This window comes from Melospiza melodia, chromosome Z, assembly GCF_035770615.1.
Source record: "Melospiza melodia melodia isolate bMelMel2 chromosome Z, bMelMel2.pri, whole genome shotgun sequence".
NCBI lineage: Eukaryota > Metazoa > Chordata > Aves > Passeriformes > Passerellidae > Melospiza > Melospiza melodia.
Genome location: NC_086226.1, coordinates 78,737,249 through 78,759,109, shown reverse-complemented (window position 1 = coordinate 78,759,109; position 21,861 = coordinate 78,737,249). Strand labels below are relative to the sequence as shown.

The 21,861-nt window shown below is 47.1% G+C and overlaps 1 protein-coding gene across 2 annotated transcripts in view; it reads right to left on the bottom strand.

Moving 5' to 3' along the window:
- MEGF10 (multiple EGF like domains 10) overlaps nucleotides 1–13,754 on the bottom strand; it is an 88,326-nt gene extending 74,572 nt beyond the window's left edge. The window contains exon 1 of one of the 2 annotated variants that reach the window (XM_063179961.1): nucleotides 13,665–13,754. The gene's annotated coding sequence lies outside the window, so the exon portion shown is untranslated. Of the gene's footprint in view, nucleotides 1–13,331; nucleotides 13,393–13,664 lie in introns of those variants that run through there. The other variant, XM_063179960.1, reaches the window with a different exon arrangement.
- Between the last annotated feature and the right edge of the window lie 8,107 nt (nucleotides 13,755–21,861).

The window sequence follows — 21,861 nt, the reverse complement described above, 5'->3', positions numbered from 1 at the left end:
GAGGCACAGTAAAGAAAAATGCCAGCATGCCAGATACTTTGCAGATGGACACATTATTGTTCCTCAGAGGAAGGCTGCCAAACATCACAAACATGGGGTCACTCCACTGCAGCTGTCATTGTCTGATAAATTAGGGCCCTTTCACTTCAAAGTATTTCCTTTTTTTCAGGCAGATAACAAGTACAGGTGTTGAACCATTAAGGTTACCTACAGCCCACGGTATTGCATGTTTAAAGATTATTTCCACAGGTAGCCAGCAGGATGAGCTGTTAACAAAAATCTTTTGACTAAATATGCTGCTTTTTTTTTTCCCCACCCAGATGAAAATTTACCAAATAAAGACACTTAAAACTGTGTAGAATCCAAACCAAAGATTCTGAAAATCACACTTGGAGAAGAAGAAACAGCACCTTGACCATAAATCCTGATTTGCCTGTTTGACACAAGACGTTTCAGGTGAAACATGAAAAACTGTGTCAGGTCCATACACAGATGGCACCTCTCAGCCCCAGGCATCTTTCCCAGGGAAGATGCTGGGAGTTGATAGTTAGTTCTCAGCAGAAAAGGCAAATAACATAATTTAATAGAGTCTATAGGCTTGAGACAAAAATCATATCCCCCTCTGCTTCCCCCTCCTTCTTTTTTTAAATTAATATATTTTAAAATGTTTTTTCAAAAAATGTATTCCTAACTGAAACATCTTTTTATTTTAACCCCAAGTCAATTTTAATAGTACAAGGCTAGAAGACTATAGAATTAAGTAAAAATGGCTAAATGCATGTCTCAAAGGAGAATTATTTCTGAAATAAGGTATTACTACCATGCATGAAAGCTTTATTACTGAGTTACCCAACAAAGATATCTGTATCAAACTTCTGTCATAGTCCCTCAGCCATATAGCATGTACATTTCTGATGGGTTTTTTTCCCTAATGCAAATAATAAAAAAGGACATTGCACTCGTGGATGTAACTGTGAAAACTTTGTGGTTGCTGACAAGTTGCCTGGGACAATCCTGTGGTTGCCTAAATACACCAATGCCCTGGTTCCACTGCTGTGGAAATTATCATTCATGGTTTTACCCTCTCTTGAACAAAGTTTCTGTGACCCCTCTTTTCCTATTACCAGCCTCCCAGACACCGTGTCACTTCCAGTTTATTGCCAGGATATAAAAGAGCACAGTCAAAGGACTCAGATAATTACTCGAGCTTCCTATGCAATTTAGGATCAATTTCAAATGTTCCCACCTTCCTTTGAAAGCCTTCTGCTTTCCAGCCCTCTTCAAAGACAGCCTCTGTTGCCTTCCCTCCCCCATGACATGCACTTTCTATTTTTCCACACACATTTTCACCATGCATTACATTCTACCCTTTCCTAGACACAGCCTCTGTTATCACTGGCAAAATTCTTCAATCTGCAGTTCCCTGCACTTGTGACAGACCCTCTCGCTAGGAGAATCAGACATATGCACTCCTGCATTTGTTTATAACTTCTATCTGCTAACAAAACGCTAGAGTTTGTGAAAAAAAATTTGCTGGCAACTCTGCTTCAGAACCTTTGTCCTTGTAAATCATCCAGTAAAATGCCACTTTGCATGTAACAGCCAGATGAAAATAAAGTTGTCTTTCCAGCTAGCTCCTGTTTTCATGATTTACACCAAGCATTACACTTCTGTAAATCTTTATCACAGCTTAAAAACTTAATGTTTCAAATGATCTGTTCAAAAAAACCCCAAAATTAATTCATTTTGACGCCATTTCCCCTTAACAGCTTCTGAAACCTTTCAGGGCATTATGGATCAGTTTGTCCACCTCCAGCAATCAAAGCATCTGTGATTCACTGCACAAAGCCTCACATGCCACCACAACCACCACCCTACAAAGGAAATTCAAAACATTTTAGCAGAAGAATAGGGAAGGCAAAAGCATTTCCTTTGACAGTTCATTCACTCAGTTCCATCTTTTATCTTGGGGATTTGCAGAGGTTGGAATGGATGTAGTACTCCTGCACTCAAAGGGGAAAATGGAAGAACATAATTCAAAACTGAAAGTGACTGATTAATTCTAGTTTTTTAACAAACCCACAGTTAAAGGGATAAATCCTGTCTTTAAGTCTTGAAGAACTTCTGCCTTGAAGAACTTTCACAGGGATTACAACACAGCCTAAACAGGTGAGTGAGCAACATGCAAAACATGTGGTTTTCATGGTAAACTGGCTTAAACACATTACATCCTCTGTAAACACTAATACAAATTTAAAACCATGTTTGCAGTTGTGTAATTCTAGTACCTAATACTAGCACTCCCTATGTGCCAGCAGAAGAAAAAATAATTCCTGGGGAGAAATTCAACTTTGCCAGGTGCCAGTGGTGTCTGCAAGTTTTCTGCACGCTAAGAATATATAAACATTTTTTATATGTAGAATGCAAAAAGGACAAAGAACGTACACAGGCACAAACTGGTTCAATACACTCCTATAGTATCAGTTGCAGCTGTAGGACAAGATGCTGTGCTTCAGTGGATAAATAAAACCTCCAAGAAATAAACCTGCTACCAGCACTTGTGGCAGGCAGTAAAAAAGCAGATTCTTTCTAAGAATGACCAAGTAAACAACTTTGTAATTTTATGCCTTTCATACACAGTAATTTCATAACAAAGCTTCCTGTTCTGATTTATATCAGTATCAGTCTTCTCTAACCATAAATTTTAGAGCACCTCAAATCATTGAATTCCTTAATTAACTTTGTCTAATGATGAAGCAGAGGCCTTTTTAAAAAGAGTGCCCAATACATCAGTAGAAGAAGCTAATGATGGCAAATGCCTTAGAAGCTTCAACAATCAGAAGACAACTGTTTCAGGTTGCAATTAATACTGTTCATCAAGAAAATTTCTCTTACTTTAATATGTTAATTTACCTGCATTACAGATTATCCGAAATCTTTTTAAATGCCTGCTGCTGATTTCAGTTGAGGGCAGTGTAATTTGAACCCAGAAAAATCAAGACCATGTTCTTATCAACTTGAACACAAGGCCCTAAATCCCAAAAAATACCATCCTTCAGGACACATGTTGACTTCTTTAAGCCTGTACCTCTGCAGTGTGCAAAAGGACAGCAGCAGCACAAGCACATATTTGTCATACAAAAATGGTCTGTCCATATCATTTTCAGACAAAGCACCTTTCGTAACAACGCACCCTATTCAGAGATCTAATTTTTGCAGACATTTGTATGCCAAATTAAAAAAAAAAAAAAAGCCCAACTCTATGATGCTGGGTTTAATGAGGTACTCTGTTATTCTCTGTAATAAAAATTAAACGAGAGAGACAGAATTCTTCAGCTTAATTGCCACATCTGTTATTAGGCACTTTACTTTGATTGACTGGAGTGTATGTGTCAGAGACTGTGCCAGAAAACAGGCAAACTTTGTAAAGTAGACTTATAACTTATAGCCCAACTGGCACTAGCAGCATCTCTGTTACAGCTTCTGCTGCCTCTCAGTTAAAACTACAGGAACGTTGGCCTTGGTTCAGTCATTCATTAAAAACTAAAGTAAGTATTGCAAATTGTTCTTCCTTTTTTCTTTTTTTTTTTTTCTCCTTTCTTAAAGATAAATTAAAAGCAGTCCCTATTTTCAGAAGGAAGAGCAGTGGTTACCTCAATGTGTGAATGTGTCATTTCTCATTAGTGATTGAGAGCAACCCAGAATTTGGAAATTGCACCACGTGAAATTTCACATTAAGTGGTGCATCTGCTGCCTCACTTTGCCAGCAGATGAGCAAAGGGCTGAGGGGACAGTGACAAACAGCACAGCATTTGCAAAGGGACTGGACAATCACAGTGAGGGAAGAGCAAAAATGGAATGGACACTCTCCTCTGATCTGCATGGAAACTTGGGATGAAAGCTGAGCTCAGGAACTGCCTTTCTCTGAAATCCACAGATCATGACACCTGGTGAAAATCCCACCTGCCTTGAGCTGCCAATAACTGGTTTTATGACCAGCTGATTTTCTTTTGGCTCTAGAACCCACACTCTTAGCATTTACTGTCCTGACATAGCAAAATGACACTTTCTCCCTCAGCTAACTTCTTTTTTCCAATTTCACACAGGCTTTCTACCAAGAGCACAGAAATGTGTGTTGCTATTGTGAGCATGAAGACAGACAGGCCAGCTGCAGTATTGCTGAAAACTACTTTTCATCCACTTCATCCAATAAGGAGCAAGGGATTATTTGACCCTCCTTACCAATTTTCTCTGCTGCTCCAGAGAGCGCAGAGAAAGGTAAAAATATATGTGGAAGAGCAACAAAAAATACACCAATACCCACTTCTGAAAGGTGGAAGGATGGTTCTGTGCTGGAAGCTGAAGCAAAGCTGTCCTCCATGGGCTGGGCAAGCAATGGGCACTCAGCCTGACCCAACCTGTCAGCTGCCCACTGCACTAACCCATGTGTGTATCTGTCTTCTCTCTGCAGGGCAGATTGAGACACTGATTCTCCCCCTCCGGGACAGCAAGTGACTGTTTTTTGGAAGGAGTCTGCCCCAATGGGTGAGACAAGCCAGGGCAGATGCTCTTTGTCACTGTTTGAAGGTTTTTGTTGTGCTCTCAGCAGTTCAAGGCTGCTCCATGCCACACAGGGGTCCAGAAAGTTTCCACATGGCACTCTACTCTGAGATCTCTTTTCTTTTGCAAATATCTGTTTTCCCTCATCCTAGTGAATACAGCAAAAAATAGCACTCACTTAAGCACGTTCATTTAAGATATACATTATGTAATAATCTTACATACAGTATTTTAATTGACATACTTCCCTATAAGATCTACAACTCTTCGTCTAACACTGCAAGGCATTTTATTCTTGAGGCTACTCTTATTAACCACACTGTACATGCAAAGTATTCGGCTCCAGTCTGTCTAAGTGTTTAATCTTGTTTCACAAAACAAGTCCACAGCAGGGCTGAAAACAGAATTTAGATCTTTTAGTCTCCATTTTCAGCCCACGCCCAGGACCCATGCCTCCAGTTTGATATCCTGCCACGATGACAATGACACGAGCATCGTGCTTATGGTACTAACTGGGTATAGCAAATAATGAAATACACACTTCTGGGTCCTAAACATTCACAAAGGAACCACCACACCCAATGTCACGACTGAGAGAATTTTTTTTTTTTACAGATTTGGGTCACCTCTGAAGAGGCCAATAATGCCCTCTCGTCAGTCTGGTTTTTTGCCTGTTTTTCCCACTGGTGTTCTTGTTGGAAACAGTAATGAAGAGAAAACAAACATCAGTGTACTAAAGCTTTGCTATTTCCCTGAAGATAGGCCATGAAACACAAAGCAGGGTAATTTTCAAAAGTCTATGGAGAGACTCCCACAAGAGAAGATAAAAGTTTAAAGAGTGTATCTAGAAGCCAGGCTCCAGAAACATTACTCAGTGGCATTGGACATTTTTGGAGTGACTGCAATGGATTTCTACTTAATTCCAAAAAAAAAAAAAAACCTTGTACAGACCAAGAGGCAGCAGCAGCAACCTCAGGGTTTCTTCACAACTTGTCTCATTGCTAGATGAGAGAGGGCATTTCCTCCCTGCATCCCCACACTACTTCAGCAAACAAGCCAAACAAAAATCTCTTTTCTGAAGTTGATACACTGTCAAAATACGCACAGAAAGTTTGGCAATCTGCAGAAGCACAAAAATAACCCCCTTCTCCTGCATATTAGTGGTGCAGACCAGAACCCCAAACCACTGCATCCTTTGAGGTTCACTTACCATGAATGCACATCCTGGCTGTCATTATTCATACATAATGCAAATTGGCATGAACTAGTGTTCAGCAAGAAAGAATGGAGCATTTCTAAAAAGTGCATTAAAGTTGCAGAACAACAATATTGTTCCAGAGATGAGATTAAGTCTCCCAGCTCCCTGAAATGGGTTATGGAGGTTGAAAAATCTACTGACAAGCAGTGGGGATACTTAAAACAAGGAAGCTTTTCTCTTGCTGTGTTTTTGTTTTACTCTTTCAACAACTACTCACCCTATCTTCTTACTCAATAATTAAAAATGCAGTCTTTTGTGGGTTCAGAGTGTAAACAAGTTCCCTGGAAGTAGTGATTTTTTTCTTCAGGACTATCTTCTCTTTTAAAGAACCTGCCATATGTAGTGCCTTTAATCCAAACCAACCCCAAAGCACAGAGAGCATCCTATGCGCTCTCAGCAGAGTCCATCACAGCGCTGGCAGCTCAGCTTTTTGCTAAAAGAAAATTTAATTATCTATTAATTTAATTATCTGTTAAAAGAGGCCAGTTGTTCTGGCTTTGGTAGAGGCAGCTTTGGTATACTTGGATAAAAAGTAGATGTGCGTGTCTTCACAGATCCTAAAGTGCACAAACAATGGGTCTGGCATCATGAACTTCACCTCAGCTACTCTGATCTCACTTGAGTCACTCCTGGTTTACTCAATGTAAGTAAGAAAACTGGACTCTCAGCCTCTCTACAGTTACACCTTTTATTTTAAAAGAAATGAAACTAGCTAAAATTAATTTATTAAAAAAAAAAACAAACAGAAATTACATTCTTTGGAGACTTATAGAATCTTCATGAACTCCACCCCTCAATTTAAAATACACATTTCAATCTCACTGGCAGGTATCCTTCAGAAACAGTTGTTGTCTGCAGTATCAGTCTGGGGAGGGGGGGGAGAAAAAAAAAAAAGAAGACGAAGGGAAAAAAAAAAAAGATTAAAAGATCAAGTTACTCTTGACTTCCAAACAAGCCCAGCCACAGCTGTACATCAGCTTCCGAGCAACTGCTCTACGAACACACAACAGGGCTTCTGTCTTCCCACAGGGTTTGCTCGGGTCAGCCGCATGTGGCGCGGATTAGAAAGGCAGGAAAGCTCCACCACAGGGCGGGCCGAGCCACGAGCTGAACGGGGGAGCTGCCGGTGAATATCCTGTCCAGGCTCCCTCCCGAGGGGGCTCCCCCGATCCGGAGGGGCCCACACACAGCTCTGCAAAAAAGGGCCCCAAATCATCAGTCTGCCGTCACACTTTCACTGCTTGAGCAGGAGGGAGCTGGGAGCGAAGGAGGCCAGAGAGTTACGTGGGGTTTTCACAGGCAAGAAGAGGATATGAAAGAGGCAGCCTCGGATTTTTGGTGGTGACAGAGTGATGGATTCAGGCAGCCTGTGCAGATTGTGAAATTTTTCTTACGGTAGGAAAACAGTAAAAAGGAAAAGTGACATACAGCAGTAGTCAGGGAATACGGCCAAACCTCTTTGCAGGGTGTGATCACCAGTAACTCTGGCCATCATCAGGTGCCACCTCCCATGTGATGGATGTGCTGCAGAAGTCAATCCATCCCTCAAGGTTGCAAAGGCAAACCAGTGGTTTTTAAACAAATACCTCTCTAATTGAAGAGCTCTCCACTCCAGCTGCTGTATCCTATTTACTCAGTAGATTTCCAGCCCTGCAGCCTTTGGGACCAAGACTGCCACAGCTCACAACTCATCAGGGTCATTTCTTCATGTATCAAGTGCTCTTGAACCCTTTGAAGAGGGTTTATAAGACACCAAACAGATGCTTCCCACAAACACACATAGTCATTATTTGTGCTTAAGTTCCAGTGATCATGAGATGTGTGTATTGACAGACCAGTGTGGTCCAAAATTTTGTAAACACTTCAGAGGAAATGAAAACTCAGCTAGACATGCTCAAAAGCACGCAGAAGGAAGCAATGGAGCAAAGAAGCAAAGGAAGTGGAAGATCCACTTGGCCTGTTGGCATACTCCGTCTTATTCCCACTATGTCTGCTCTCAAATATATGTTACATGTTTTTTGCTGATTCCTGACAGCAGCTTCCAAATAAACATAAACAAACCAATTATGTCATTTTGTACTTAAAACTCAACCAGGCTTTGGCGCGCACACACACAAACACACATGTCCTTCTCTTTTTTTTTTTTTTTTTTTTTTTTTTTTTTTTTTTTTTTTAACATGCAAGTGCTTCCAGTGTGTTCACATTCTCAGGGCGATCAAGCTTGGTCTGACTATTGGCTTTTGGAGGATCTGATGCCAGTCAGCCGTGCATAATGGCCTCTTTGTCTCACTGTCACATGAGCAGCATTGTGTTACAATCATTGTCACTCTGGGCTCAAACTGCAAGGCATGCTTTCACACAGAACACTCACTTTGGGGGCTCCTTTTGGCAGAGCCCTGCGATCGAAACTCTTGTGCTGCTCTTTAGTTCATCAGCCCGGCAACGCTGAAACTTTAAAAGTCAGGATTCAAAAGCTCTCATCCAAATCAAACGATTATGAAGCTTCTCTACAGGCCACATGAAGAGCGGGGCAAGTAATGTAACATAGTCATCATTTATTTACGTCACTTTAAATCACTTTTCCTATGCCCTCTGACAGCAGAGAATTGTGCTCCAAATAAAAGTGGGGGATGGGAAAAAAGAAAATCACAAGTCCAAGTTATCTCCACCTTGAATATTCGTCTGCAAGATAAAATCAAAACATTTCCACAGGACAAAGACAAGTAACTTGCCAGGTGACAATGTTATTTTACTACTTGCTCTGTAAATCTTCTAAATTCACCAAGAACACCCAACCCTTCCCCTGCCAAGAAAATAGATAGGGAAGACTTCTGTATAGGAGAAACTTCAAAAGTTGCTTTAAACATGCTGAACTCATTGAAACCCTATACGGATGTCTCTGTTTTCATTAATGAAAAGTAGTCTCACGGGGCTGAGACCAAACCATATTAAGAAAAACATCCTCCTGCCCATACTGTCCCTTGAATAATTTTGTACTGGAAACTTTTGTCTCGTACTGCGCTTGAAATACAGCACCACTCACTCTGAAGAGGACTTACAGGACCTACCCCCAAAGAAACAGGCACTGCGTGGGAAGAATTCATGACATAACACCTGTGATGTGCAGAAAACTTTGGGAAGCAGTGGCTTCTTCCCAAAAGAAATGGGGTTGTGCTCGGAACAGCAAACTGTCTGGTTCATTCTTCTTTCCTTTGCAGTCCATCAAAGTAACGCAACTTCTGAGCCCCGCTGTGGCGTTCCACCCTGGTACTGCTCATAAACAGGCCCTAAACACATATTACCCTCCTCTGGATATTTTTTCTTCATTAGGCAGCCTGAGCCAGCCTTCTTCCTTCTCCACACCCTCCACTGCCGCTTTGAGCAGACCCTTCCAGATGAGCGCTGCCCCAGAGACAACACCACGACGGGTCAGGGCCACCCTGGCTCCTTCCTGGACAATTCTACCCAGACCACAAACCCCTGCTGGTCCCCTCTTGTCCAGCCTGACAAATTCACCCTCGGCATCATCCTTAAGGTCATGGCTTCTCTGAGATGCCCCTTGCCTTTCACGGTCTCCACCCACGCCCAGCATTCCTGGTACTTCACAAGATGTTGGCCCTTTGTTTTGGTGAAGCCTTAGTTCTAGCCATCATTGGCAATATATTTGCATTACAGAGAAACAGTTCTTCACTTTTTTCTATTTAAAGACTCATCTAAAAACACCTATTGTTAATTCCCTTAATTGTATGAATTTCAGTTGACTTTTGATGAAAAATAACACGACTTTAGCTTGACACCTGCCTTCATTATTTTGTTGTCTCTCCTTACTTCCTCTTGCCTTTTGTCTTGGGTGTAGATTATAAAAGGAAAGACAATTTTTTGCTGTTGTACATCTCCTGTGGCTGCAGTGGTGGACACTAGAGCCATACAAGCTGCAGCTCTTTGTGCCAGTGATCCTAAGTCTAAAATGACACACCAATGTGAAGTCTTTACGTTTCTTTGAAAAAATAATTTTGCGCACACTTGCACCTCTGCATGTTCAACCAAAATTATCTGGTACGCTGAGAAGGGTGTTCTTTTACAGCAACAGAAAAATTATTACATTTCTTTTCTGAGATCACACAGCAAGTCAATGTCAAAGTTAAAACTATGTTTTCTGTTGTATGTTTTCATTGTCTTGCATATCAAAAGAGCTCAGAATTGGTATCTCACTGCTGACTATAGGCTAATTTCCCTGACAATCAGATACAAAACACTGATAAAACTGGAAGAGATGGCTGTCCACATTTTAATGTAAGCTTAATGTGTACAACCAAAGGCATGAACCACAAATCCTTACACAGGCAAAACATCAATTATAGACCAGACAGTTTGAATGGGTTAATTAACATGAATGCTGACACAATCAATAAAGCTATTCCAGTAAAGCAAATCCCACCCCAGAATATTTCTCCTTGTTTTCTGACAGATGGCTTTAGATGATACATATTCTCTTCACAAGTAAAAAAAAAACCCAAAAACTCCCCCCCAAAAAAAACAAAAAACCCCCAACATTTGGAATATCAAGACACAGATTTTTCTCACAGATGAAAAAAATACTGCACTTATATCTACGTTTATGCTATGCTGACTGGAGCATATGAAGTCAGTACTAATTACTGACAAACTAATCTGTTAGTATTAAAAATCAGGATCAAATTCCTGGCAGTGAGTCAGTAACATAACTACTACATACTGAAATCTGATTCCACTGGCATCATTCGTCAAGGAAGACACCACTTAACAGGAGTAAGGATGTAAGAACTTTGTCATTTCATTACACCATTCCTGTCCATACCTAAAGAAACACTACTCATCTACACCGTGCTCCATCAAAATAATTTTTATAAAAAATAGGATCACATCCATTTTACAGTGCTGTCTACATAACTTTGGGTTTTTTAAACCAACACATCTTTGGTTAGACTAAAACTGTGGCATGTGGACAAAGAAGCTGGTTTTTACCTCCCTCAAAAGCCACTTGCTTTCCCTAACAAGAAATGAAAATGCCTAGACAAGAAAAAGCAACATACAGAAACCATGCAAAACTCCTGCCAAGTAATCTGAATATAAATTCAAGGGACCCTCACCAGCTGCAGTCAAAAGCCCACTCCAAACTGTGCTAGATGTTAATCAAACTTAAGTATGGTAATGCACAGTTCCTGTGTTCTTTGCATAGATGAATTAATTGCTTTTGTTAACTGCACTTGCTTCCTTGGGGGGGTGAGTGTACCCGTACAGCTGAACAGCTGATTGTGGAAAACATGGTTATGCAAGTCACCGGGGGACTGTTCACTTGCTTAAACCCTTCTGCTCACCCTAGAACAGCTCATTTAACAGTGAAACCCCTGGACAGGTCCTCCAGGTGCCCACTCCCACCCAACCAGGCACATTCAAAATGACGGCATTAGCTGCCCCAGTTTAAAGTAGACATCTAAATGCTGAAATTCAGATACCAAGGGCTAAGGCATCTTCCCCTAAGGCAAGGGCAGTACCGTTTCCATCTGTGGGGACTGAAACCTGGCGTGCACAGCCCTGGCCTTGGAGAGCTGTGCCACCTCCGGACCGTTTTACCACCTGATACACACCAGAAAAGGGGAGCTCTGTTTCCAGGGAGAGACACAGCCTCCTGACTTCACACAGGTCACCGAGCTGCCTGCAGTTCAGAAACATTTTTTTGCCCGATATGGACTGTAATCAGTGAGCAAGAAGGCAAATTTCATAGCCTGTCCTGTGAACTGCTCTGTTAGAGACTTGAACACTCCAGACTCCAAACCACACGCTAAGGAACCACACACAAAGCCAGGGCATCTCCACAGCACATTAACAACCACTACTAATACGATGCCACTGATTCACCCCCTGTGGGAGCAACACATGCTTAAATTTGATTGTATGACAAGGCCACATGGTTGGCTCTATAAGAAAATTTAAATAAAGTTTATTACATAGGGTGCCATATATTGATGCTGCACAGGTGCATGAGTTACAAAGGCAAACAAGTAGAAACCTGGTCCTAAATTAGAGTTTGTCCAGCTTATTAAAAATCTGGAGCACACCTGCCCAGCTGGATTTTCTGATTTGAGATGGGAAATCAAACTAGACATGCTAATACTGCTTCATTTGCAAGGCCAGTAACCAGCAAGCAATAGTTATTTGGCCTAAATAGTTATTTGGCTAAATTCTGTCTCCAGCTCAGATGGCTGCACCCCCACTCCCTCCACGTCAAGAAGAACACACATACCTAATTACATATGCTTTCCTCCAAGTATTGTGCTGTGGGGAAAAATACCATTTAGGGATGTTGACAAGGCAACTGAAGCCAGCTTTCAGTTTCAGTCTCACATCAGACATGCTGCTCAATCAAAGAATCTAAGACTTTTCTGCAAAGGTCTGCAGCTTATCTGCTGGGAAACAAATGTTACTCTCCAGACTTGTCTTTTCAGATTTTTTCCCTTTGTTCTTCCAAGATGCTGGAAAAAAACATTTTTCCTATACAGAGTCATTATGTTAATCAGCTTTCTAAAACACTGCTGCCAAAGCTCAGTTACCAACTTGATAAAATAATCTATGAAGCATCTTCTATACCAAAGACACTTTCCAAGTGAGGTTTTAAACTCATTCTATAGCGAGAAGCTGGTGCTTTGGAAAAACTTCAGAGCAGTGCATGATTCTAGGAGATGCATGCTCAATTTGACTACACTTCAGTACTCAATGACTGGCAGCAACATTTAAGTAATTAATAAGATTACTGAAAGTTGTCCATTCCCAGCTCATTCTAGGAAAAGCAGCTGCGTATTTTTCCTAATTGATCTGTGCCTACATTTCCAGATTGAACCTACTCCTTGGCTGAAAGACAAAGTAGGAAATGTTTACGCTGCTACTACTGTCGCCAAAAGAAAATCTGCGCAGGATACCACACAACTGAGAATTTCTCTAGGCAGCTTCTGCTGAGGGACATATGCTGGAACGAAATCAAGGTATTAAACAGATGTGCATTTTGACGTGCAGGTCACGCTAATTTACATCTATACACAAGCATCCCTCTATTCCAGGGCGTACATTTGCTCCTGTCTCTGCCCAGGACTGCCAAAAGCCTTCCAAGAAAAAAGGATGACCTTTAAAAACAGGCACTTTGCGGAAAGTAAATAAATAAATAAATAAATAAAAGTGCTCTGAGGAGAAGCTGAACAGACTCGCTCTGGCTCGGGACCGCGGGAGCGCTCCCGCATCCCGCCCCACCACCCCGATCACCCCGCACGAACGCGGAGACAAACACGCCGGGAGGCTCCGCAAAGGCGGAGGCACCGCGGGCGGCCGCGCACCCCACCGGCTCCCCAGAGGATGCCTCTGCCGAGGGCAAAGCCCGCTCCGGGAGGGAGCGACGCCGCCTCAGCCCCGCTGCCTCCCCGAGGCTGCCGCACCCGGCACCTGCTGCACGGCACGGCACGGGACGGGACCGATCGGTGCCTACCTGTCCCGCGGGCGCCCTCCCCGTCCGACCGGCCGCCGGGAGCCGCCGCCGCCGCCGGGAGCCGCCGCCGTCGGGAGTTGAGCGAGGGGCGGTGTGAGTGAAGGGGCCGGCGGGGATCAGCCCCACCTCCGCCTGCCCCGGACCGCCCCCGGGCAGACCCACCGACATTTTTAACCACTTACCCGCGTTACCAGCGCCACTCTCTCTCGGGGCGCGGAGCTGAGCGGGCGGCGCGTTCCCTCAGAACCGGACTCGCCGCCTTTCACTCAAGTGCGAGCTCCATAGGGACCTCACAGGTCATTCTGTTCGGTCTAGTGAAAGATAGGTACCTACCCAGCAGATGATCGAGGAGGGAAATCGTCTTTTCGAACGGCTGAAAGCTTAAGTCCCGCAATGAGGGGCCGATCCTCACCTCCCTCAGGAGACGCATTTTTACAGAAAAGGAAACGTCATGTGCTCCTCTCCAGAGCTGCTACGGAGAGGAAGGACATGGTGACTTTGGCACTAAAGTATTTTCAAGTATATTGAAGAATTTTACTCTGCAAGAAGCATTGTTCCTTTTTTTGGTTTATTTTTTCCGTATTCGAGCATAGTGTTGTAGAGGCGTTAATACGGACGCTGCTTGGCTCAGTCTTGGCCAGCGGCGGGCCCGTCCTGGAGCCGGCGCCATTGGCTCTGCGGGACAGGGAGGAACATTCCAGCACCTTCCCAGAGAAGCTGAGAAGTTAAACCAGACCTCACGCTGTTAAACCCGACCATGCTGCCCCATACAGCTTTTCCCCATGCCCATGAGGCGTGGGGATGCTGAGGGTGGTGTGGAAAGGGTTCCTGGGAGCCGGGCTTGCCCCAGCCCGGGGTGTGGGGAGGCCGAGAGTGCCCGCGCTGTGGGCGCTGCCTCGGGGCTGCGAGTGTCCGCTGTGTGGGTACCTGGGCTGGTGTGGTGTCGAGGGAGATGATGACAGCTACACCATAGAGGTGTGGGGACACCAAGTGGCCAGAGGGACTGCATGGGTTTGGGATGGCCGTGGGGTTCAGTTGGCACTGAAATGTCCTGCATTTTGGGGGGATTGCAGGGACCACAGGGATGTTGAGCAAAGTGTTTTGAAGCAGGTTGTAGGTCCCATATGGGTGTAAAGGGGTTATGGGTTTTCCAGATTTCTTAAAAGGTTGGGGAGCTTTTCTCGAGGCCAGGTGTCATTAGGGGCCGTGACTCCCTAGTGCAGCCTGGTAAGCCCAATGGCCATGAGATGGAGACCTGACCACCAAGTCTGTGTTTGCAGATCAAGTGGTCACTGCTGTATATCCAGTGTCCATTTCTGATGGATTTCTATCCTGAGATAAGCTCTGACTGTTCTAGAGCATTACTGTTTTAGATGACTTGGACCCCAAGTGACAATAAGCTAAAAAGGTTTTCTTGAGAACTCACAAAAAGTCAGCGAAGCAGAAAGGGCAGTGCTGGGAGGCTTGTCCAGAAAATGACTGTTCCACCTTCTATAACCATGGTTTTGGATTATCCTTTAAGGTTTTAATTAAATTGCATTAGTTTGTATGGCAGTCAGAGTTGTTTGTGTGTGTTGTGTTATTTTATTTCAGTTTGTAATGGTTTCATCTATGTACTCCCCCAAGTTGCTTCCCTCCTCCTCTATGTCAAGCCTCTCCACTCCCCACCTACCACCCCCAATTTTCTGCTGAATTCATTCCCCAGTGTCTTCCCTGGGCCTCTGTCACTCACATGGACCCACATCTCCTCTTTCCAGAACCTTCCATCAGGGGCATAGCGTGATTGGTCAGAGGTCAGGGTGCTTCCCAATTTGTGCCTCCTCCTATCTATCTCCCCATTTTCAACGCCCCCAGTTCTTCCCATTCGTTGTATTAATCTGTCCTTTGCTTCCCCCCCCGTCTAAAACTTGTTGCAAGACCTCAGTCTGTGCGCTTCGGTACCTGGTCATGCTGAGGCATAGGGCTTCCCCCCTGCCCCGGAGTTCCCAATAAACCTTGGCTAAAACCCTGGGAAGAGTCAACTCCTTCCTCCTCCACCATCATCTGCCAGTGCCTCCTCTGACTAGTGGTTTACAACCGTAGCCATCCTCCTGTAGCCAGGGGCACAGGACAGTGTCCCCTGCCATCCATTGTGTCAGGGCTGATTGGGAGTGACAGGATGGTCACAAAGAGGACACGACAACAGGGGTGTCCCCCCCCCTCCATTTGAAGGGTCCTCTCTCCACTTTGAGGGCCTCCACCTCCATTTGCTGTGTTCACGGCCCCACTGTAACTGGCAGCTCTTCCAAGTTTGGGTGTTACGTTTTCTTTGTGCTCACCAGACCCATTTTGGGTTCAGCATCAGAGTGCTGTGTCAGACCAGCCTGGAGCAAAGCGCTAAGCAGCATTTTGCTCCTTTTTTGCTGGCTTGGTTGTTGTTTCTGGTTTGGGGATCTATGTGGTGGTTCTTGCAGACCATGGGGCAATGTTGGATGTCAGAGATGTGTTTCTGGGTCTTTGTGGGTTTGGGGGCTGAGAAGTTACGAGGTCTGTAGGCTGCTGCTGCTACATTTGGGAAAGATGTCAGGGTTTTTGGGTGTTTCTGCGTGTCACAGGTGTAAAGTGAGGGAAGTGTTGTGAGTGTGCCTCCTGTGTAGGATCAGTGGGGACAGGCTGGGCTGTGGGCACTTGCTGGGTCATTTGAGGCTGCCTTGCTGTGCCCTGAGGCAGCATGGCAGTGACAGAGCAGGGTTGTGGGGTGTTCTTGCATGGACACTTGCCTAGCCCTGCACAGGGACTCGTGCCAGTGGTGTTGGCTCTGTTAATTTCTGCATGTCTCTAGTTTGTGTGATGTATTCCTGAGAGGAAGGATGTGGGTATTTGTGGTTGCAGAGCTGTGAGGACACCAGTTGTGTGGCCACACCTGCTGCCAGGTGAATTGTCATGGCACTCCCTAAAGCTTTGGGTGGAGAGGGAGCCAGGGGCACCAGGCGTGTTTGGGGCTGTGCTGTGGCAGTGCCCCATCCCTGCCCCAGTGCGGAGCAGTGGGGTGGCCACGCAGCCGCGAGCGTGCTGCTGAGGGGCTGCTGTGGTGTCTCCAGCGCTGCTTAGTTTGCTGCAAGATGATGGGGGTGCCCTCACCTGCAAGATGAGCAGGTGGGGCAGCAGCTGCTGCTGCCCTGGGGCTGTCAGGTTGCCTGTGTCAAGGGGCTGGGGGTCCCGGAGTGTTGTAGTGTGTTCTGTTAGTTTATTTGATTCCTCCCCCATTTTGCATAATGGTTCTGCCCTCAACTGGTTTTCCCGCCTCAGTTATGCCAGTCACTCTGTTGCCATGGTTACTCCTGCCTTATGTTGTGTCAGTCCCCAGGTTATGTAAGCTCTCCTCCCCTTGCTTCCCTATATGGGAGCATACTCCTCCCTCCCTGGGCCCAGTCAGTCACTCCCTGTTCCACCCTTCTTTCCAGAATGTTCTACACTCCGGGAGATAGGACTGCCTGTGGTACCGGGATCCCTCCCTAAATATGTAACTCTTGTCTCTCCTGGTATGTCAGTTATCCAAAGTCCACTCCCTTTCCTACTATGATTGGTCCCATTGTAATACCCTCCCCTGGATTCCCCCCACTATATAAGTTACTTTCACCTGTGTGTCTTGGTCACTGTCTAGCAGACCATTGTTGGGCAAAAAACCTGACTGTCCCCAGATAGCGTTCATCTTTGTGTCTCATCTTTCAGCGCAGCGATCTCGTCCACACGAACGCAGCCCAAAGCCACTGACGCTGAGGGGTGTTCGTAGGAGCGACCCTGGGGCTCTGCCACCGGGGTCGACTCCTCACTGCTGCAGCAGCTCGCTGGTCGCTTTACTAGCTGGACCGTCGCTATCCTAAGGCCGCAGACCGCTGCACCGGAGATTTCTTACAGGGTTGGGAGCTCATGTCAAGGCAGATGGTCAGTGGGGACTGTGGGACGCAGTACAGCTTGGTGACCCCAATGGCCCTGAGATGGTGATGTGGCCTGTGAGTCCCCATTTGGGGATGAAGTGTTGAGTGCTGTATCTCCAGGAACGAGCAGCAGCTGGTGGCAGAGGTGATGTGTGAGCTGCAGGTGGAAGGGGATATGTCCTTGCTGAGGCCCTGGATGGGCAGAGTGGTAGTTGAGGTGCAGATGTAGCAGCAAGGGAGATGCAGCTGGAGATGGAGACAGGATGTACGTAAGGGAGACTGGACAGGAGTGAAGATTTGGTGCAACCATAGTGGGAATGTAGGTCTAAAAGAGAATGGAATATCATTTTACTAGACAGAACATGGAAACATCAGCAATGCCATCAGAAGCAATATGAGTTCCTGTGGCCAGGCTGTGGCTCCTGGGCAGCATCTGTGGTCTGGTGGGCATGGCAGGGGCAAGTGCCAGAGACCTTGGCACTTGTCCTTCCTTTCTGTGTGCCTGCAGGTTCTTGTGGCGGGTGCTGCATTCTCAGCAGCGGGTGCAGGCCTGGCCAGAGCAGGAGAGAATGTGCATCATCTTCTTGGAGCTTGTGAGCAGTGCAGGCTCTTTGTAAACCATGGTGTGCCCAGCACAATGTGATGCCTGGTTCCATTGGAGCTGCAGCCAGGGACAAGCTCTGCATTCTGGCATGCTGCTGGCGTGGCATTTTCTCCTGGCCATGCCAGCAGCAGAATGAGCGGTTGGTTTGGGCAGTGCTCGCCGTGGGGATCCAACTCTCCAAGAGCTTCCAAGTGGTCAGGCATCAGGGCCAAGGGCAGTGGCAGCCCAGGCCCTGGTGCCTTCTTTGTTGAGGCTCTTGTGCTCTGTTCTGTGGAGGAGGTGGAAAGGGGACGATCAGAGGAGCAGGCAGTGCCCGGCTCTGGGTCTTGCTGGGGCATTTGAGGCCGTGTCCCTTCATTGTGCAGCAGAGCCCCATTGTGGGAGAGTGGCCGAGGCCGGGCACTGGGAGGTCAGAGGCATGGCCGAGGCAATGCTGGCACGTTCCTGGGCCAGGGAGGCAGTGAGCACAATGAGGGAGAGAGCTGAGAGAAGCGCAAATTTGGGGTGAACATGGGCTGTTTGCCAGCTCCAGCTAGCTTGGGGAGGAAGGTCTGAGCAGAAGGGCCCAGCTGAGGCACATCTTGCTTGGGTCACTCAGTGCTCACAGCCAGTCCCTGGTTTGCTTGTCCTGGGAAGTGCTGCTGTGCTGATGCTGAGCTGCCCAGGGGAGCCATTGAGGATGCTCCTGCCTGTTGGATGTTGCAGATGTGTCTCTGGGCCTGTGTGTGTTTGTGGTTTGGGGCCTGGCTGAGAGGTGTTGTGGACCTGTAGGGCACGTGGTGGAAGCTTCCAGCAGCAGCATCTGAAAGAACAATCTCTGTAGTTCTCCAGACAAGCAAAATGTGGCCCCATAAAATGCCAATAGTGAGTTGTCCCCATGCACATGAAGCGTGGGAGTGCTGTTGTCAGACACTGTGGGCATTCTGGGTGCCAGGCTTGGGCTCAGTGAGTCACCTGTGTGGATGCAGTGGGGTCAGGTTGTGCTGTGGGCACCTACTGGGTCATCTAAGATTACCTTGTTGTGCCCTTGAGCCAGCTTGGCAGGCAGAGAGGAGGGCCTTGGGGTTATCCTGCATGGAAAATTTCCTGGCCCTACAGAGGGGCGTATGCCCAGTGGCCTTGGCTCTGTTAATTTCTGTGTGTCTCTAGTTTGTGTGATGTATTGGTGAGGGGAAGGATGTGGGTATTTGTGGTTGCAGAGCTGTGAGGAACAAGTTGTGTGGCCACACCTGCTGCCAGGTGAATTGTCATGGCACTCCCTAAAGCTTTGGGTGGAGAGGGAGCCAGGGGCACCAGGCGTGTTTGGGGCTGTGCTGTGGCAGTGCCCCATCCCTGCCCCAGTGCGGAGCAGTGGGGTGGCCACGCAGCCGCGAGCGTGCTGCTGAGGGGCTGCTGTGGTGTCTTCAGCACTGCTTCGTTCGCTGCAAGATGATGGGGGTGCCCTCACCTGCAAGATGAGCAGGTGGGGCAGCAGCTGCTGCTGCCCTGGGGCTGTCAGGTTGCTGGTGTCAAGGGGCTGGGGGTCCCGGAGTGTTGTAGTGTGTTCTGTTAGTTTATTTGATTCCTCCCCCATTTTGCATAATGGTTCTGCCCTCAACTGGTTTTCCCGCCTCAGTTATGCCAGTCACTCTGTTGCCATGGTTACTCCTGCCTTATGTTGTGTCAGTCCCCAGGTTATGTAAGCTCTCCTCCCCTTGCTTCCCTATATGGGAGCATACTCCTCCCTCCCTGGGCCCAGTCAGTCACTCCCTGTTCCACCCTTCTTTCCGGAATGTTCTACACTCTGGGAGATATGACTGCCTGTGGTACCGGGATCCCTCCCTAAATATGTAACTCTTGGCTCTCCTGGTATGTCAGTTATCCAAAGTCCACTCCCTTTCCTACTATGATTGGTCCCATTGTAATACCCTCCCCTGGATTCCTCCCACTATATAAGTTACTTTCACCTGTGTGTCTTGGTCACTGTCTAGCAGACCATTGTTGGGCAAAAAACCTGACTGTCCCCAGATAGCGTTCATCTTTGTGTCTCATCTTTCAGCGCAGCGATCTCGTCCACACGAACGCAGCCCAAAGCCACTGACGCTGAGGGGTGTTCGTAGGAGCGACCCTGGGGCTCTGCCACCGGGGTCGACTCCTCACTGCTGCAGCAGCTCACTGGCTGCTTCGTTAGCTGGACCGTCGCCATCCTAAGGCCGCAGACCGCTGCACCGGAGATTTCTTACTCATGTCAAGGCAGATGGTCAGTGGGGACTGTGGGACGCAGTACAGCTTGGTGACCCCAATGGCCCTGAGATGGAGACCTGGCCTGTGAGTCCCCATTTGGAGATGAAGTGTCGAGTGCTGTATCCCCAGGAACAGGCAGCAGCTGGTGGCAGAGGTGATGTGTGAGCTGCAGGTGGAAGGGGATATGTCCTTGCTGAGGCCCTGGATGGGCAGAGTGGTAGTTGAGGTGCAGATGTAGCAGCAAGGGAGATGCAGCTGGAGATGGAGACTGGACAGGAGTGAAGATTTGGTGCAACCATAGTGGGAATGTAGGTCTAAAAGGGAATGGAATATCATTTTTTCTAGACAGAACATGGAAACATCAGCAATGCCATCAGAAGCAATATGAGCTCCTGTGGCCAAGCTGTGGCTCCTGGGCAGCATCTGTGGTCTGGTGGGCATGGCTGGGGCAAGTGCCAGAGACCTTGGCACTTGTCCTTCCTTTCTGTGTGCCTGCAGGTTCTTGTGGCGGGTGCTGCATTCTCAGCAGCGGGTGCAGGCCTGGCCAGAGCAAGAGAGGATGTGCGTCATCTCCTTGGAGCTTGTGAGCAGTGCAGGCTCTTTGTAAACCATGGTGTGCCCAGCACAATGTGATGCTTGGTTCCATTGGAGCTGCAGCCAGGGACAAGCTCTGCATTCTGGCATGCTGCTGGCGTGGCATTTTCTCCTGGCCATGCCAGCAGCAGAATGAGCGGTTGGTTTGGGCACTGCTCACCGTGGGGATCCGACTCTCCAAGAGCTTGGATTGTTTTTCTTCCAAGTGGACAGGCATCAGGCCTGAGGGCAGTGTCAGCCCAGGCCCTGGTGCCTTCTGTGTTGAGGCTCTTGTGCTCTGTTCTGTGGAGGAGGTGGAAAGGGGACGATCAGAGGAGGAGGCAGTGCCTGGCTCTGGGTCTTGCTGGGGCATTTGAGGCCGTGTCCCTTCATTATGCAGCAGAGCCCCATTGTGGGAGTGTGGCCGAGGCCGGGCACTGGGAGGTCAGAGGCATGGCCGAGGCAATGCTGGCACGTTCCTGGGCCAGGGAGGCAGTGAGCACAATGAGGGAGAGAACTGAGAGAAGAGCAATTTTGGGGTGAACATGGGCTGTTTGCCAGCTCCAGCTAGCTTGGGGAGGAGGGTCGGAGCAGAAGGGCCCAGCTGAGGCACATCTTGCTTGGGTCACTCAGTGCTCACAGCCAGTCCCTGGTTTGCTTGTCCTGGGAAGTGCTGCTGTGCTGATGCTGAGCTGCCCAGGGAAGCCAGTAAGGCTGCTTCTGCGTTGCATGTTGGATGTTGCAGATGTGCCTCTGGGCTTGTGTATGTTGGTGGTGCATTTAAACTGTTCCCCTTACTTGTGTCTCCCCAGTGGCTTAAGTAGTGTAATCCCTGCCTTGTTCCTTCTCCATTTCCTCTCTATTGGTTAAAGAATTGAACCCACCCCTGGGACCTCCCTTGTATATAAACCCTTGCACACTTGTGTTCTTCAGCTTTCGTCTCTGATCTTTCCTGAGACTAAACCCCTTGGAAAATCACACCAAAAATGTCTCTCTCATCATCATTGCATCTGTCCTCGGTGCTTGAATATATCTGCGTGCTTTAGAGGGAAGCTCTGTTCTACTGCTGCTCAGAGCAGTCTTGGTCACAGAGGGGCCCCTTCAGGCAGCTTGCCATGAGCAGGTGGGCACACTCCAGCAGCACGTCAGCTGTCGCCCAACATGCAGCTCCTCGGCACTCAAACAGAGAGGCTGTCCCTTGGATTTATTGGGA